This window comes from Spinacia oleracea, chromosome 6, assembly GCF_020520425.1.
Source record: "Spinacia oleracea cultivar Varoflay chromosome 6, BTI_SOV_V1, whole genome shotgun sequence".
Classification (NCBI taxonomy): Eukaryota; Viridiplantae; Streptophyta; class Magnoliopsida; order Caryophyllales; family Amaranthaceae; genus Spinacia; species Spinacia oleracea.
The window spans coordinates 145374804-145391316 of record NC_079492.1 but is presented as its reverse complement, the minus strand read 5'-3'; the positions used below and the strand labels follow the sequence as shown (position 1 = coordinate 145391316).

The 16513-nt window shown below is 32.2% G+C and overlaps 1 long non-coding RNA gene across 1 annotated transcript; it reads left to right on the top strand.

Annotated features, from left to right (window-relative positions):
* The first annotated feature begins 2745 nt into the window (after nucleotides 1-2745).
* Nucleotides 2746-5255, top strand: LOC110794891 (uncharacterized). The gene is made up of 3 exons (XR_002535151.2): nucleotides 2746-3449; nucleotides 3530-3642; nucleotides 5029-5255. It is a non-coding gene; the product is annotated as an uncharacterized lncRNA (long non-coding RNA).
* The last annotated feature ends 11258 nt before the right edge of the window (nucleotides 5256-16513 follow it).

Sequence of the window (16513 nt, the reverse complement as noted above, 5' to 3'; positions counted from 1 at the left end):
TCACAATCCTCCGGTGCTAGTTCGTTGGTACCCCCCTCCTCAGGGTGCCTATCTTCAAGCTCAATTTCGACGGCTCTTGCAAAACTTCAACAGCAGCTGGTTTCATTATTCGCGACAACAACGACACCCCTATCAGTATTCATACTTACAATCCAGGCATTACACAAGCTTTTATGGCAGAAGTTTGTGCTCTTCACAAAGGACTTCAAGAAGCGAAAAAACTCAACATCAAGCATCTTATTGAAGGAGACAACCTGATGGTCTTCAATGCAGTAAATGGAACTTGGAAAATTCCATGGAATCTCCATTTCATCATTCAAGATATTCAGGATATTCTCAATTTTTTGGACAATTGGGATATTAAGCACGTCTACAAAGAAGCTAATCATATCGAGCAACAGATTGGATAACAAATATTGGTAATTTAGTTAGCAACACTATGTGTATTGAGTCTTGTACTAGTCCTCAGTTACTTTCCATTTTAGATAGTGATTACTTAGGAGTATCACTCGTGCGGAGGGGCTCCTTATGTATTATTCTTCTTACATTTTTAAAAAAAAAAATACAAGCTCAAAAAGTTACAACCTCGGGTCACTTTCCGGCAAAAACCATCGGAATATGATTTCATTAATATAATAATCCAAAAAAATTTCGAAAAATCTTTAAACGAAAATTAAACAATTCCATAAAAAATAATAATATATTAATCAAAAAGTTTTTTTTAAGGAAATTATGTAATGTTGTGATAATAAGAATAATGATATTATATTGCGATTGATTTCGCCGAAAAATGAATCGGGGTTGTAATTGAAAATGGAGAGGTAAGTTTAAGGTTGTAATTTACAAATTTGAAACTTGTTGTAATTAACAAAGAGACAACTTTACTGGGTTTTATTTGATAAATTTTTACCCACTTTACATTATAACCTCAAGTCATTTTTCGGCAAAATCATCTGAACATCATGTCATTAATCTTACTTTTTTTTGGTAAAATAGGATTTTATTAATCACCAAATGAACTTTTAGTACAAACTTCATACAACCACACCAACGAAATCTGAAACAATCTTCAGAACAACAAAAAAACCACCAAAACAAAATTAAGCTAATACACTATTAAGCTTAGGCTTTAGGAAGCATTTCGCATGAACCATGAACTGGATCTCTTTCACTACAACAGCATGGTCTCGAAAAACAGTCTGAAATTTCCTCATGTTTCTTTCTTTCCAGAGTACATACAAAATAGTAGCGAGAGCCATTCTATAGAGTTGCTGACGAGCTACCATAAAACGAAACTGATTAACAACAATTTGTAGTTCTACACAGGCCTTTTACAAATTCCCAGCCATTGAAGAATGGTACTCCAAACAACTTTAGAATAATCGCAATCAAAGAATAGGTGATTAAATGATTCGTTTTCTATCGAGCACAGGCTACATTGCAAACTACAATGCACACCAATCTTAATCAAGTTATCACAAGTTACCATTCTGTTCAGAATAGTTAACCACATTATAAAAACACACTTAGGAGCAGCAGGATTATTACAAATAAGCTTTCTCCAACCCACATTTGGAATATCTCCCTTTAATTGATTATAGACATACCTGATAGAAAAATGCATTTGATGAAGAAGAGCACAACCACCAGGAAAGCTATTTAAGTACTCTACAGAACTCAGAATTTTCCTTACCACCCAAGAAGCTTGAGATGGAGCAGTAATGGTGGTAAGGCCGGTTTCTCCCCTTGATGTAATATTCACTAACCCATTTGACCCAAACTTTACCTTTCTTTTGGGCCAAATTCAAAAAAAGCTTGCAGAGTGCGGCCTTATTCCAGGTCTTAATGCATATTAAATTCCACCCACCTGCAATCTTTGGTAAGCAAAGAGTCTCCCATGCAACAAGAGCTCGTTTTGAAGCACCAGACTTCCCAGTACACACAAAGGTCCGACAAGTTGCTTGTCATTAATCTTATTAAAGCACAGTAACATAATTTTCTAAAAAAATCAAATAATTTCTGTTTTTTTCTAAACATTTAATTTTTGTTTAGAGCTTTTGTGTATTTTTTTTATTACTATATAAATGACGTCATATTTCGATGGTTTTTTTCGGAAAATTATACAGGGTTGTAATTTAAAGTGAGGTTAAAGTTTAATATTGTAAGTTACAAATTTGAAAGTTGTATTTGACAATTTTTCCTTTTTTTACTCATTTTCTGTATGTTAAGATAATACTCCGTACTACGCCTTCTGCAACACCAAAGCAAATTATAAATTGTTTCCCATAATATGTAACACCCCGTATTTTTAAACATGTTTTATTATTCTGTAATTACGATTATTAACGTAATGACGTCCTAAATTTTTCCGATCTATTTTAATTATTGTATTACGTCTACCTTTTTATTGAGATGTGATACATATTATTTAAAGCCCAATTTTTAATTGTCACACGTATGTTTAGCCTTCCATTTTTTTAAGCCAACTTATTACCCAAAATATGATATTTCATCATGAGTTTAAAAATTACGATTTTTCCCTTGACTAAAGAGACCAAACTCTAATTTTTTTTCTTCTTCTTCCTCGTGTGACTAAAGGAACTTGGCATTCAAAGCTTTGACTTAATTGTTCCAACAATGAGTCCAAGTTCATGACTTTGCAACTCCTATTTTTCTTTCTCTCCATATGTGTAAGATGGAAATGATACACAATGACACATGTTCTTGCTTTTGATTTACATGTCATTGCTTTACCCATTGTATTGCAAATGCCCATAATTCCTTGTTTCCTTCTCTAAATCCATGGTTTCTATAAACCATTTCAATGAGCTCATAAGTGACGATTATTACACATTTTTCACTCTATAAATATCACTCAATATTTCAGACATCTCCAAGCTCAAAACCCATCTGAAATTATGATTTTTAATTCATAAGAGAATGAGTTTTTCTAATGTATTCTTCTTCTCTATTTCGTGAGCTATGGCTTCCATAGCCAGCCAATTTGAGCTTCTGATTTTTGCCCCAATAATACCCAGAAGATCACCAATTCAACCCACCAATTGTAAAACCCGAAACTCGAATTGTCAAAAATTTCTCTCACCTATATTTCACCACCGCGGCGCATCCCTTCTGACCGCCGCTACCACCACCTTAGGCCCACCGTTCAGAACCGGCGCCACCTTGCTTTCCGGCGTCGGAGTCGTCCACTGTAGCCTAGTTGCTACGGTGTTGCCATTGTTGCTCGGCACCTCTGTCTTTGCTATTCTACTATTGCCTACTGCTTATACATGTTATCAAATATAATCCAAAATTCCAAAGAGTTAAAAGGGGGTTGTAGTAAGAGTTGGGCCAAGTCAATGAATATACTATTGTGGGATTTATTTTTGGAATGTATCATATGCCTCTTCAAGGAGGGATTGACCGAAAATTAAGAAAAAGGGGCCCAAGTAAGTGATCTTATTCATGTAAGGTTGTTTCATATAATTTGTGACATAATTATTAATTATTATTTTACATTATTGTTGAGGTAATGGTTATGCAAATTGGTTAAAGAGTTAAATGTTGATGATCAAAGGATTATGGTACGAATTGGGAGTTGAGCTTGGGTTTAGAGTTAAGCAATACGAATTAGCAATCGAGGTAATTATTATGTCTAGCATTTTATCTTATATGTCCGTATATGTTAATGTGTAATTTTTATGTCCAACATTTAAGTTTATATGTCCGTATGTGAAAATATGTAATTATGTGACTTAAGTGCTAATTGATATGATGTTTGATTTGAAGTATTATGAGTATTTTTATGATGATATGTTAAAGTACGTACTTTATTATTTTATGATGATATATGTTAATGATTATGATCATGATGTTAAAGACGTTGTTCGGGAATAATTACGATATTTATAAAGTTATTTTAAAGAAAGACGATATTGCTTTTGTCGGCATGGAAAAGTGAACTGAACTAGTAAATGGGCAAGTTACAGGTAGAGGCAAGTTAAAGTTTGGGAAACAGTTCCCCCCTGAAAAGATGTAAGAAAAGTCCCGCCAAAGCCTGTACTTGCCATTAAGGGATGGCAGCGGGTCCAGGACCCTACCCGGACCCTATCAGACCCTACCCTAAAATTAGGGTATGGATCTTTATTTTTTAGACCCTATAGGGTAAGGGTAGGGTATGGGCATATGCTGTTTTTTTTAGGGTAGGGTAAGGGTCTTAATTTTTCAGACCCGTACCCTACCCATACCCTACCCGCAGACCCTTTAGATCCATACCCTACCCATACCCTATATTTAGACCCGCTTAAATTTTGTTATTTTTATGTACTTCACTTTTTTGTTGGATCTTGATGATGAAGTAGATGATGATATGGACGATAACTACTACTAAAGTACTAAATGGATGCCTATTTAGTAACATTAATGTTGTGTAGTTAAGAATGTGGGATTTTGTAATTATGAGCTTCGTACTTTAAAATGTATTGTGTTTAAGGAAAGACAAGGATAATTTTTGAAGACTAGCTATTTATTTGTTTTAAAATGCCTTATTAATCGTTGTTCTTGTATTATTTTTGCATATTACATATAATTACATACAAAAAAGGAAATAAAAGTTTTAGTTTTACGCGGACCCGTATAAGACCCTAGACCCTACCCATACCCTGTCGAACCCATAGGGTCCGGGTAAGGGTCTTATAATTTTAGACCCTATAGGGTAAGGGTAGGGTATGGGTATATATCAAAAAGTTAGGGTCCGGGTCCGGGTATTACTAGACCCTACCCAGACCCTACCCATTGCCATCCCTAGTTGCCAATGAGTTGTAAAGGAAATGATTCCCTGCCGACACATGTTTTCCAGATAACGAGATTAAGTTATTTCCGAACAATAAATGCTAATGATTGATATGTGCCAAATGATTTTCAAAATAAAACCGTTTTGACGGGCTGGAGTAATATTACTGAGTTTTCCACTCATTTTTGGATTTTTCCTGTGTTTTTCCTGTTTCCTATTTTTATGATGATGTACAGGTTCGGTTATGGAGCTCGAGTTCCTCAAGAGGAGAGTTATTACTGGAGTTGGTAATTTATTATGGAGATATCGAGATGAGAAATTACTTATTATGGGAATCCTGTTATTAAGTTTTTGAATATGAGAATATTGAATTATATTTATTTTGGGAATATTGTATTATTTAAAGGAATGTTAATAAGGATTGTTTTATTTGTGGGCCCATACCCACAGGTCCCAGGATTAATTATGCCTAATTCCGCTGCTAATGATCAGTTAAGTACAGTTTATTACCGTTTATTAAGGTACCGAAAAGTCGGGCGTTACATAATATTATCCTATTTTTTCCCCTTTATTATACATTTATAACCAACAAAAGGTCTTGCATGAAAAGGGGGTATAATAAATTTATTGTACACTAAGATAACTTTTATCCAGTTATTTTTGGGACTTTTAATATATTTTTATTAACTTTTTATATTATTAAAAAAAGTTAATTTATAAAAAATTTAAAGAGTTAAAGGCTCGTTCGGTATCACTACCAGTTTCCAGTTTTTGGTTTTAAAAGTCGTGTGATTTAGATTGAATCATGAACTAAAAATAGTCATACTTATAATAATCATATTGATTTTGAAAATTGACAAAAAAAATCGGAGACTACTTTTTATGGTTTTCATATTTTTGATTTTAGTTTTGTGAAAAACAAAAAATTGAAAACAAAAAACAACACCGAACGGGGCCTTAAGGATTAATTTTATACCATATTAGTGATTTTGTAAAAATTTAAAATGAAATTTTTTATCATTAAAAAGTAGATAACTTTTACCTATAAGCAAGTTAGTTAAGTTTTACTTTTTTTTTTGAAGGTAAAAATTAGTTCATTGATAAAATAGTCATACGACATCTACAATAGAAATCAAAACTAACAAATACAAAACAATTTGGATCAAATAAAATTCTAATCCGGCAAAACCACGATCGTTGTAGATGAGATCTGACAATGATGAATACCCTCTTCACATCGCTGTTTGATATAGCCTTCAACGAGGGGGTCTTTCGATCTGTTGTAGCTTTGGTATTGAATTAAATCCGATTCAATTGATTGCAGACGTAAGAATGTCATCCGTTGTAACTCCGCACAAATCTTCATCAATAAATCAACTTTTCATGCGAAATTAAAAACAAGAGATAAAACCCAATAATTGGGTATAGATAACCCAATAAAAGTGTAAAAAAGCTCTCCAATAAGGAGAGAATGGAGTTATAAATAAGAATTTGTGTATAACTCATGTTTTAAAAATAGACCTATATTTCTTTTAGAAAATAGAGAGAATCCTAACTCAAACAGGCTTGTGCTCATTTTCAGTTTCCACTTTGCTTTCATGTCAAAAACAAAACAATAATAATAATCAACAAAAAAAACAATAATAATAATCAACAAAAAAATAATAATAAGACCATAGTTATCAAACACATTGGTTTGGTGTTTAGGAGAGATAAGTGAATTAAAAATATTAAAAGAGGTAGAAAGATGAGTGAGAAAGTTAGAGAGAGATTGAAACCAAAAATATTTTAGTGTTCATGAACACCAAATAGAACACCAAAATATTGCTTGGAAAGATTGACATGTGTCATATGGGGACCAAAATCATTGGTTTTCTATTTTTTTTTAAATTGCAATGTGATTTATGACATAGGTTTGTTGGTGTTTGATAAATGTTGGTGGGGTATGGATGATGTAGGAGATAGATGATATTTTTGGTGTTTGATAAATATTGTTAAGTATTGTTAGTGTTGAGTTTGGTATTAGGGAGAGAAAAATAAGAAAATAATATATTTTATTAGGTTGAAAATCAAAACCAATGTGTTTGATAACTATGCTCTAAGAAAAGAGGAAGAAACAGCGCTTTGCTTATTCTATTTCGGCCAGACTGGAGCCCACATATGATTGATCGCCGTTAAGGCGTTAAGTACTGTTCTCTCTTTTTTCTTTTCTTTTTCCTTTTCCCCTTTTTTTTTTTTCTTTATTTTTGTCAAGAGAAATGAGTCATATGGACGTCACTTCTATAGTTCTATTTCCATTTTTTACTTTTGTTGTTTTGGATTTTGGAAAATTTGGCAAATACAACTTAGGCTCCGTTTGGTAGAGCGTAAAACGTTTTCATTGTAAAATAATTTTCCATGGAAAACATTTTTCAAGGGAAAACACAATTCTAAACTAGTTTTCCTTTGTTTAGTAACTTAAAGAAAAATGGGAGAAGATGGTGAAGATTGAGGAGAAGAAAGGAGAGGAGGTAAGGAGGAAAGAAGAAAAAATGGTTTCCCTCCCTTTTAAATGGAAAAGGTTTTCCACTTTTGAGGGAGCCATGGAAAACTGTTTTACATCCCTTACCCAACCAAACAACGTAAAATGATTGAAAAGAGGAAAATCGTTTTCCATGAAAACGTTTTACGCCCTACCAAACGGAGCCTTAGTAAAGTTCCCTATTTATCAATTACAATTCCAAATTTTTAATTTTGTCAATTACAACCTCAAACTTATACATCTACTTTAAATTACAACCCGAAATTATTTCCCGAAAAAAATCACCGGAAGATGATGTCATTTTTCAATTTTTTTTAATTTTTAATTTTTATTTTTCTATTTTTTTGTTTTAGTTCTTATTTTTCGATTTAATTTTCTTTATAGATTATGTAATTGTTTTTTTTAATAACATTATGACATCATTTTTCGATATTTTTTGCCGGAAAATAACTTTGGGTTGTAATTTAAAATGAATGTATAAGTTTAAGGTTGTAATTGACAAAATTAGAAGTTTGGGGTTGTAATTGGGAATTATGAAACTTTATTAGGTTGTATTTGCCAAATTTTCCTTGGATTTTACAAAACATTTTCATTTTTCTATTAAAATTTCACTATAGATTTTTATGAAATATTCGGTCAATTTGGACTCACTAACGGATTTGTTTTTTGGTCATACAGAGAAATTTTTGTTGGGAGGCTCACCTACCATAAATAAGATGTACAATACAGGCCAGATTCAAATATAATCGAAGTTAGTTTCGTTGAACCGAGTGTGAATGTGTGATATGGTAAAAAAGATAATATATGAAACATTAATTTTTTATTTAATGGTGGATATGTTCAAACTCTACCAAATGTAAAATAATAAAATAAAATAAAATAAAAGAGGCTCTCTCCCAATTTCCCTCCTTTTACTCTCTTTTTTCACTATTCTTTCTTCTTTTGTTATCATTTCACACATTCTTGGTTGTCCGTAAGACGTAAGTGATTTGAACGAAGGGGGAAAAAAAATATCATAATGCACAGAGGCGGATCTAAAAATTGTACTAAGTGGGGTCACTATTACAAAATTACTGAGAAATTAACTAAATTAGGTACTTTTTAATACAAATTAGTCGAAAATTAAATAAAATTATGCAAAAAATTTGGCCAAGCATGTGGTAAGCCCTTTTCTCTTTTTTTTTTTTGAAAGCTGCCTCTGAAAGCGTCCTTCCTTCTCAATGCCCAAAATCTTTTTGTTGAACCAACGAGTGAAGTTCTGGTTAGGATATATTAACAACCTTGAATGGTGGATCAGCCCCAGTGTCGTTTTAGTTCACCGGCGACGCCATTTTGAGGAAGAATCCGCTGCTTTCAATATTCGAACCCCATAAAAAAAGTAGAAAAGTCTGTTTCAGCTAGAAAGATTTCCCTATACACTAGATCCGCCAATGATAATGCATCAGAAAATCAGTTCAACACGTATATTAGGTCAATATGAAGTCAAATAATGCCATTATGCCAATAATAGTAAAATTATTGAGATTTTTGAAAGAGTCAATGACTTAATAGTTCGTACTACTATAATACGATTTGCAATAATAATAATATCGTTAAATAAGGCTCGCGTTTCTTAAAAGCGTCTGTATTTAGTGAAGGAAAATCAGGTTATACTCTATCAATGTTAAACCAACTAGACTTGTCAAAAATTGATCCGACTTGAACAAAATTATGTGTTATGTAGCCCGATTTTATCCGAACCCGAACAACCCGAAGAGTATGGGTCAAAACCCAAAATCGTTGTACTCATACGAATAAATGAGATTATCAGGAACTTTAATCACTATAAACATGTTGTTGTTACTATTATTGGGTATTATATGACTTTGATTTGAATTATACAACATTTTACAGTTGAATTTGACTACATAAGACTTTGTGGATGATAATTTGTTAATAAGTGTGCAGATTTTTGTATATTTTCTTTATTGGTATATGGTTATATTTATTACATATATCATTGTAAATATAATACGCGTCTTAATCTCTCACCCTTTGAGTCGACCCGAACCCAAAAATTTTGGACCATGAGCAACCATTTGTAAATTCTAACCCAAACGTGACCGAACTGATTTAACCCAACCCAAAATAATTTATTATAACCCGATCGATCCTTTTAACAGGTCTACTCCCAACCCAACCCAACCCAACCCATATCTCACCCTTCTCACCTGGGACTGACAGGGAGGGGGGTGTTCGACGACAAGTGGCGTCGAGAGTTGCAAACTGCGCTATTGCTCGCTACCTCTTCTGTTTCTTTTAAACCAAAAACAAATTGCAAGCAATGTGTTTGGGCCTCTCTTCCATTGGATCTGCTAAGGATAATTGGGCTTGTTTGGCCCATTTCCCATAATGAGCCTAGCCCAATTATGGTTTTCTTCCTTTAAGGTAAGCCTGTAGACAGAGACACGTAAGTATAGTTACCACGTCAGAAATAAGTCAAATATTACAGTTGGATGATTAACTAAAATCAAGTCTAATATGGACAAAAACTATATTTTGGGACCATGTTATTTTTGGTTCAAACATTTTTGGGACCATGTTATTTTTGGTTCAAATATTTTGGGACCATGTAACCTAATTTAATTCCTTAATTGGGTCTATTTTATGAGTTGGCTAAGTTATGAAATATAATAAGTCATATCATTCATGAATTTCAAGTCCAATTAAATAAGTCAGGCCCATACACATTGACTTACCATATACTACCTCCGTTTCAGAAAGTTCTTTACGCTTTAGAAAATGTGTCCAAAATATAAAAACTTTGACCGTAAGTTCTCACCATTATATACATCAAAACGTTACATCTAAAATCTTGTTAGATTGGTCTCGGGATGTATTTTCAGAATATCAAATTTTTATAATTTTTTCACATACGAAATTGGATATATGAGTAGTTAAATATTACATTGAAATCCGTGCAAATAGTAACTGTAAAGATCTTTTTGAAACGGAGGTAGTACAAATAATCAAATATATACTCCGTATCCATTAATGGGAAAAGCTACATGTACACCTAGTGTACAAGATTTTCTTGAACACCACAATTAATTTGTTGACACATCATCAAACTCACTAAAAAATGAGAATGAAAGACAATAAATATGTCAATTCAACCAATAGAAAAGCATGGTGTACAAGATGCTTGTACAGGGAAATGATAAATCCAAGGAATAATTCACTTCTTCCAAGGAAATCATCTTTGAAAAAATGTGGATTTCCTTGGAAGAAGTAAAAATTTCCTTGGATTTATCACTTCCCTGCTTGTACACTAGGTGTACATGTAGTAGGATCCCAAATCATTGATGGATACGTACATTTTAAATATATTTTTTTTTAACATGCAAATGGAGAGCTTATATCAACATAAAATTAGCAGTTTGGTATGTCAAAAGATCAGACCCCTAAATTATACTTCCTCTGTTCTTTTTTAAATGACACAATTATTTAGACACGTTTGCCAACGCACGATTTCAAACATTAATATCTTTAATTATGGATAAGAATTTTTTTAAAAAAGTTAATATTTAAAAAATATTTATTGAGACGAATCTAACAAGACCCCACACGACTATATTTTTTCTCAAGTATAAACTATAAACCACAAAAGGAAGTCAAAGAAGTTTGTATGAATAGTGTCCAAAACCCAATTGTGTCATGTAAATAAGAACGGAGGAAATAGAAACTACTAGTCGAATTATTCCACGTCAGCTTAAAAAGGTGATTAGTTCGAACTAGAACCCATGTGCTCCAGAATGTTGTATAAGTAATACTTGCGCAATCTGAAACTTTTTTTTTTTTTTTTTTTTGACATAGGCAATCTGGAACTTTGAAGTGTTGTATGTGACCAACTGTCGTTGAAACTTGAAAGAGGATGACTTGCTAATTGATGTGCTACCAAGTTTTATATGCAAGTAATGCTGTAACACTTAAATACTTTTTAACAATTACTCCGTAAAATATTTTGTCCTTCATATTGAGTAAGGCTACTAGACTACTAGTACTACCAATATGTGTACGACGAAAAACTCAAATTTGGCTATTGAGTAAGGGTACTACTGTACTAGTACTACGGTACTACCGATATGTGTGTATCGAAGAACTCAAAATCTGGCTTACAATGTGGGTTCTTGTTTGATTAGTCTCAATGAGTATAGTAACAATATAAAAATTTTATAACTTTTAATAACACGTAAATAGAGATATTAACGATGTAAAATGTGCATTGACATGTGTATAAAAGGGAAATGGAAAAAACATTTAGATTCGAAGAAAATACAACCGTGCAACTGAAGGTACGTACTTCTTGAAAAAAGTAAAATTAAAATAATGCATAAAAAAATAGTTCATATGTATGAAATTTTAATTGGATTTCAAAATTTTCAAGTGTTGATTTACCCTCCAGATTCATGAAACACAAAGATTCATAACACATATTACCTTGCCACATGTTACACTCTTATCAAATATGGCATGGCACCACATTCTTGTAGAAAAATCTAAGAAAAATTGTTAATTACTATTGTACCTACTACGTACATAGTAATTATATACTAGTGTTCTTAAGGTGCATAATGCTCTATGTGCATCATTGTCCACCTTCTAAATTGCGTTGGTCAATTACTACGTTGATTAAAAAAAATGACATTTACTCCCTAGTTTTCTACACTACCTGATGCAAATCGTTCCCTTAATTCGTTTTCCGACCAATTATGCCGACAAATGATATCATAAATTCATAATTACCCTTACATCACCATTTTATTATCTTTGAGTGGAATTTTAATTTTTAGGCAAATTTGTCAAAAATTATCTTATAAAATCGATTTTTTTGAAAATTTACCAATATAAAAAATGTTGTAATTAACTACTCCTTTCGTCTCTTTTTGTTCTTTACGTTTGGTATTTTACACGCGTTTTAACGACTAATTAATGTGCATTGAGATCCCTCTATTTTTTATTTAAATAAGAAAAATTACATTTATTTATAATGTTTTCACTTTTATCAAAATTCTGATATTGGGAAAATAAGAAATATTTAATGTCCCAATCGAAAAGTGTGAGAGATTAAATGACCCAATAAATTTAATTGGTTAAAATAATTATTTGACACAAATTTGGATAGAATATTAAAGCATTTATGTGATAATATAAAAGGAAATGTAAAAAACATTATGGGACATCCAAAAAGGAAAACGTAAAGAACAAAAAGAGATGGAGGGAGTGCCTTATAAAAATGTTATGTTGTATATACTACATTTGGTTGGATTATAACATTGATTCAAGATTCAGGATTGAATTTATTAGGTGTATCTCACGTGGTATCTAACGGGAAAAGGGGTAATTAAATGACACGTGTAATGCATATGGTAAAGTCAGTCCCAGAATTTTGATTCAACGTTCATAACTCGCAAAAAGCTAGTATCTTACAACATAAATTTTTATAATGTAGTTCATTACAACATTTTTATTATAAGGTAGTTTTCGCAAAAAATTGAGTTTACAAGATAGTTTTTGACAAATTTTCCTAATTTTTATATTATGTACAGAGTATTAAAATAATTTAACTGTAATTAGGGTAGTTATGATGTCATTTATTGACATAATTGGCCAGAAAACAGATTCAAATAGCAATTGGCACCACGTCTGGTAAAACAAGGTAATAAATGACAACGTTTTTTAGTCTATGTAACTAGTATGTAACCCGGGCGTTGCCCCGGGTTTTAACTTTTATTCGGGTTTTTTTTATAAAATATGTGCACGTAGAGATGGTGTCATTATCAAATTACGGTGGTGACATAAGATTAGTGACCGATCAACAACCTCCCAGATTAAACCCCACATCAAAAAATCTAAACAAAGTCGGATCCTTTTCTTCAAAGTAATAATTGAACATTTATGAATTAAATAATCATTCATTTTTTTGCATTCACTTTTATTCAATGTATTTTTTATTGTAAAAAGAATATATAGGATTATATGGAAAGATATTACATAAGTTGTAATTGGTTAAGATGGTAAGAAGTGTAACTTTTAGCAAAGGGGTTTGGTGTTCGATCCTTGTTAGATGTTTTTTGATGTAATAACGTGTAATGATGCTAATAAGTGATGACGTGGCGTAATAAGGAGAGATCTACGTGACACGTATACATTCTTCAAAACGCCTTTTAATATATTAGTATAGATAAGCCAAATTTGTCGAAAACTACCTTATAAAATTGTGTTTTTGTGAGAAACTACCTTATAAAAAAATTATTGTAAGATGCTACCTTAGGTCGGATTATGAGCATTGATTAAATTTCAGGGTTGACTCTATTAGGTACATCTCGTGGCATCTCAAGGTAAAAAGGTAATTAAATAGTCCGTGAGATACATATTTCAAAGTCAATTCCATAATTTTGATTTAACGTTCATAATCCGGGAAAAAACAGTAATTTGCAACATAATATTTTTTAAAGGAAATTATTTACAACATAATTTATTTTATAAGGTAGTTACTTACAATAATATTTTTATAAGGTGTTTTAGACAAATTTACCATGTAATAATTAACAAAATTCCTTAAAAATTTAAAAAAATAATCAAACATGTTTTTAAGTTAGATAAAAAAGTTTTCCAGATGCGCACTCAATTCATTGTACACGGGGTGTCAGAAGACGACGGTTGTGAAGTAGTGATAAAATCATTCACATGAAACAGCATCCTTCCTTGAAATTACATTAAAACCTTCTATTCAAAAAGGTTTTAATGTAAGGTTTTAAATTTTAATGTAATTTCAAGGAAGAATGCTGTTTCCTGTGAAATTACATTAAAACCTTGTATGTTTACAGTTTATAGTACCGGTGCTGTCATCTGCAGTTCCGGTGTGCGAGACAAAATAAATAAGAAGCTATACGTGGTAAAATCAGCTGACAATGTTATGTACGTCCGTTCATTATATAATCATTCCATTCAAATCTTACCAGCATTTTAATTGACAAATTCTTGCAATAATATTCGCATTTATTTGAATTAGCCTTAAATTTGCTGCACACCAACCCTAATATGCCGTTTATTAATTAATTTTTTTTGTCTTATTCAAACTTTGCCAATTTTGAAACAAATCAACCTGGCTTGGTAGGAAGAAAACTTTATCTACTCACAGAATAAATAAATAAATAAATATTGAAGGTAAAAGTTTAGTTCATTGATAAAATAGTCACACAACATCTATAATGTAAATCAAAACTAACAAATATAAAATAATTTGGATCAAATAAAATTCTAATCCGGCAAAACTACGATCGTTGTTGATGAGATCTGACAATGATGAATACCCTCTTTCACATCGTTGTTTGATACAACCTTCAACGAGGGGGTCTTTTGATCTGTTGTAGCTTTGGTATTGAATTAACTTCGATTCAATTGATTGAATACGTAAGAAAAACATCCGTTGTAAACCCGCACAAATCTTCATCAATAAATCAACTTTTTCTGCGAAATTAAAAAATGGCCCCAAACTTTCACAAGGAGAGAGATAAAACCCAATAAATGGGTAGAGATAACCCAATAAATAGGTAAAAAAAACTCTCCAATAGGAAGAGAATGAAGTTTTTATTCCGGACATGAAATCAAAAACTAGGAAAAGCAAGAAAAAAGTGCTTACCACCAACCATTAGCCCCTAGAAAATTAGGGTTTTAAAAGAGGAAGAGAGAAAAAGGAGAGGAAAAAAGAGGAGCGGCGGGAAGGAGTTACTAGTAGTTTTGTAACTTTTTTTGTAACATTAGCGTCATCTAGAAATTCACCGAATAAATTACCCACCACTAATTGTAGATCTTTACTGAAATCTACATCAGTTTTAGTAATTATGTTTATGCTTTCTATTTTTGGTGGGTTATCTACTCTAGTGGATAGGTGTAGCAATGTATTGCTCGATAAATGGTATTTAAGTACAAAACAAGCTGGCAAATATTGGGCACTTATTTGCCTTATCATCAAATTAATTGTTTTTCTAACTAATGAAACAAACTACCGTACATATATGAGTTATATCATATTAATCATATCATTAATCATTTGGTCCAAACTTATGTAACTTTCTAGTCCCTCTTGCTTTAATCATATACTCCGTAGCAAAGTATCTAATGATTCGACTTGGTGAGTTGGTGTGTACTCGTTTTTTTTTTTTTTTAATACCGTCGTACGTAGTAGCTAGGTTTAGGGGTGGGAATTGTTGTGATAATACGAAAAATAGAACAAACTTATCTGATTGATGAATAACTATTGCTTCGTGGACACCCACAGACCCACTATCCTAAAAGACGATTTCGTGTTATCTCCCGGTACTGTCAAAACCGGCCCCGACCTGGTCGGCACTCACGTGTGTCATTTGTCCACCCATACCACTATCACACTTTCTCAAAGACTCAAACAAGAATTACTCCCACACCCTAATATATAAGGAAAGAGAATATGAAAAGCTCTCTCAATGTGGGACAAAACTACTAATCTTATTTTCACCTCTTTTCTTTTGTGTTTCCCAACAAAAACTTCCAACAGGAACCGCTCGGCCCGTGTCTCGGTCCGGTTCGACCTACTCTTACCGGTAACAAGAAGACGAGTTGGTCTTCCTTGATCAAGAAAAATGCCTGGAAAAGAAATCCGATTTCGGTAAGACACTTGATCTTTAATTAAATGTAAATGGTTGTTAGTACGTACATATATGTAGCTTGTTAAAAACAACAATATTTATTTGGTTAATTAATACTCCCTCCGTATTTTTTTAAGAGATACACTTGCCTTTTTCGACCGTATTTTTTTAAAAGATACACTTGCCATTTTTGGTAACTTATCAACCCCACCATCTAATTAAATAATATATCTACTACACTTTATGACCCACCATTCCAATTAAAAAATAATTTTACAACTACACCCACCCCACCCCCACCTCCACTTGTTCAAAAGGACATGGTCCCCAATGTACTTATTTATTAAAATATCTATCCCAACCCCACTTCTTTTATTCTTCTTAAGACCCGTGCCCAACCAAGTGTATCTCTTAAAAAAATACGGAGGGAGTAAAAAAAGAAGTGCTACAAAGTACAAAACCTCAATGATGTAAATTATGGACAACACAAGAAAGATCGACCATTCAAATTCCTTTGAAATCATTCATGCA